At 41.7% G+C, this 3,009-nt stretch overlaps 1 long non-coding RNA gene across 2 annotated transcripts; it reads right to left on the minus strand.

Moving 5' to 3' along the window:
- Positions 1-1,064: 1,064 nt before the first annotated feature.
- LOC137064608 (uncharacterized) lies at positions 1,065-2,446 on the minus strand. 2 transcript variants are annotated; one of them, XR_010901563.1, is made up of 3 exons: positions 1,990-2,446; positions 1,688-1,858; positions 1,065-1,578 (listed from the first exon to the last, which is right to left on the minus strand). It is a non-coding gene; the product is annotated as an uncharacterized lncRNA (long non-coding RNA). The 2 variants fall into 2 exon arrangements; XR_010901564.1 differs by having other exon boundaries at positions 1,066-1,578; positions 1,688-1,802; positions 1,990-2,441.
- Between the last annotated feature and the right edge of the window lie 563 nt (positions 2,447-3,009).

A 3,009-nucleotide genomic window follows, 5' to 3' on the forward strand; every position in this document is an offset into this window, starting at 1 on the left:
TGCGAAGTGAGGAGTGATATCTGGCATAACCCTATACCACTCGGCTCCGAAGCAAAAGGATAATTTGATGCAATCACCTGTGTCTCATTTATACCCGCGTGGCGTGGCATGAGCACCTGGTGCAATCATTGCATGCCAATGTGCAGTGGCTCGTTTAGTTAGACTCGAAGTAGATTGGCTCTCGCAAGCGAGATTCCTATTCGTCGGTACTCCGACGTGGCGTCGAGAGTGACCGACTGAATGGAAACTCAGGTTTCACTTCCGGGTTGCGGTACTTCCGGTATCCGGGAACTCTGAACTCAGTGTCTCTGGGTGCGTCAGCAGTCGGTCTCTCTCTCACCTGCTTCCGTTTCTCCTGGCGTTTTGTACTCTCCCCGTGCCCATTACTGAAACGAGATACAGGTGTTATCAATCTGCGTCCAACCCACTCACTTACCGCTCGTCCCGCGGCTCTCTCTCCCGCTGCAGACCTCGCTGAACCATGCCCCCCTTGCCACATACCCCCACCGCCTGACTCAGCCATCTGAACACCCAGCCTGTGGACCGCCTTGAACTTAAAAGGCTGAAGAGCTAGATACCAACGGGTGATCCGCGCGTTGGTATCCTTCATGCGGTGGAGCCACTGGACACTGCATGAAAAGTGGGATTTTCGTCCCCGTAAACGGCCGGAAATCTCCCTGATTTTCGACAATTAACGTCAGTTTACAGCCTGTGAACGTCGCGTTCGTCTGTGCCACATATTGACGGAAACGAACCATGACGTATGTGGAGCTTGCGGAGGCATGCTGGCGCCGGCACTAATGGCTCTAATTAGCATATGAATAGCAGCTCTGGGCGGCGCCTTGCCGGAATGGCTTGAATTTCCTCACTCAGTATTGGTTGAAACTACTACATTGAAACAAGAAATATCACTCGTGATTGGTTGGCAGATCTGTTACTATTGGTCAACCTGGGTAATAAATTAATAAATTTAAACCCCCAAATTATAATAATTTTACACACACATATATAAAATTATGATTTGCATATTATTTTTTAATTGTATATATTCATATTCATGTGATATGCTATTATGTTTTATATTCATGTCATTGTTATCCTATGGACTACACTATTATAACCATCAAGGACATTCATTTATTGAGGAAAGGAAAATATGCCAGGGACGTGCAGTTTATTCAAAGAAAGAGCTTTATTAGAACAAACACAAACACACAACCAAATGCAAAACGTTTGAGATCTGCCCACACAACAATAGGAAGCTCACGAGAAGCCCAAAATCCTACAGCACCATGAAGTCTCTGTTTTCCGCTTCAGAGCTGTAGGTAACTAGCGCCATTCTGTCTGTTTTAAGTCCATTTTTCAGACGTCTGTCGTGCGTTGCCCTGTTCTTTGGAATCGCCTCTAATCTCGATTGCAGCGTGGCACAGAGCTCGGCGAGCTCCTGGCTGGTCGAACAGTCCATCCAGACACCGCGCGAACGATGCCGTCTTCCTCATCAGACATCAGGTCTATGGTAGCGCACTTCCAAAGGCCCACCTCATCCTCAGCTAACACACTCTTTCTTGCTTGTAGCAGCTGTAAAAACAAACAATAAAGACAACCAGTATTGCGCGATGTACTGCGTAAAATGCACCTGAAAAATAGTCACACTGACCAAAAACGGATCTAATCTAATAAATCTTACCCTCTTTCTTCTCAATCGACTCCGAGCTGAACTCTTCACAGCTTCTGCGTGCGATGCAAGAACTGGATGTTTGTACCTGAAGCTCCTGCGTACTGTCTCTATGTCTTACATGCAGCTGGAAAACAATTAAATGAGTGTTATGACGAAGTTGTGAAGACGGCGTACTGCTTCCTGTAAAATGACCAGAAAAAGAAAACACTTTTATAAAGCAACTTATATTTGTTCTTTTACAAGGCTAATTTCAGCTTGTGCTACTTAAAAAGCTTTGCTTTAGGTTACTTTAGCTTAGATAACAGTCTTACCGCAATCTTAGGACTGGTCTTCTCTTAGGCACTCGTCTTCTCTTCTTAAAGTTAGTATCTTCCACACAGTTTTTCGACTCCAAAGCAAGCAACCTATCATCTATGGACAGCAACCTGGAGATTACTAAAGTTAACTGCTCGTTAAAATCGGCAGCAAACTGAGCAAGCTGACGAGATAGCCCAATGATTGCATTCAGCTCTTTCTTCCCGCCGGTGTTACGGATCAACTGGGGATCATGTTATCTGGGGACGGGCGCGTGCACGCAGCTAGTTTTACCTGGATTTACAGCAGATGTTAGATGAGGACAGATTCGTCACAGCGGATTTTCCACTGAACAGATTTAAAACGCTTTCCACATTATTGGTAAATGTTTGCATAATATCAGGCTCTGTGTTTTCCTCTGTCGCTGCTTTGCTGTATGTTTCAAACGCAGTTTAAGGGAATTTTTAATGTGGTTTCATTTCACAACACAGACCACGCCCACATTTTGTTACATTCTTTTCGATGAAAGTCGTATCCAATGACAATTACATTCAATAAATTACATTGTGTCGTATTAGTATCGGAATTTTTATTTTATTTTTAATAACTATTGTTTTTGTAATTTGTTTAGGGTATTTTTTAAATTATATATATATATATATATATATATATATATATATATATATATATATATATATATATATATATATATATATATATATATATATATATCCTAACTAAAATAACTCATAGCCTGTCATATTACCTTTCTCATATTAGCCAATTATAATCTATTATATTGCCCACCTGCACATCCCAGCTGATATACAAGATTTGGGGGGTCATTCTGCATTTGAAAGTTTGAAAGGGTTTTAAATCTTCTAAATAAAGTAAAATGATTTAAAATCAAGTAATTTATATATGCCAAAGTCAACTTTAAACATATACAATGTAATTTCCAAACAGCAAAATTGTGACCAGTGAAAATGCTGTGTGGCTAGTAACTTTGGAAAACCACTAGCCACGGTGGCCGGTGA

The sequence above is a fragment of the Pseudorasbora parva genome, chromosome 25 (genome assembly GCF_024679245.1).
Source record: "Pseudorasbora parva isolate DD20220531a chromosome 25, ASM2467924v1, whole genome shotgun sequence".
In the NCBI taxonomy this organism is placed as follows: Eukaryota; Metazoa; Chordata; class Actinopteri; order Cypriniformes; family Gobionidae; genus Pseudorasbora; species Pseudorasbora parva.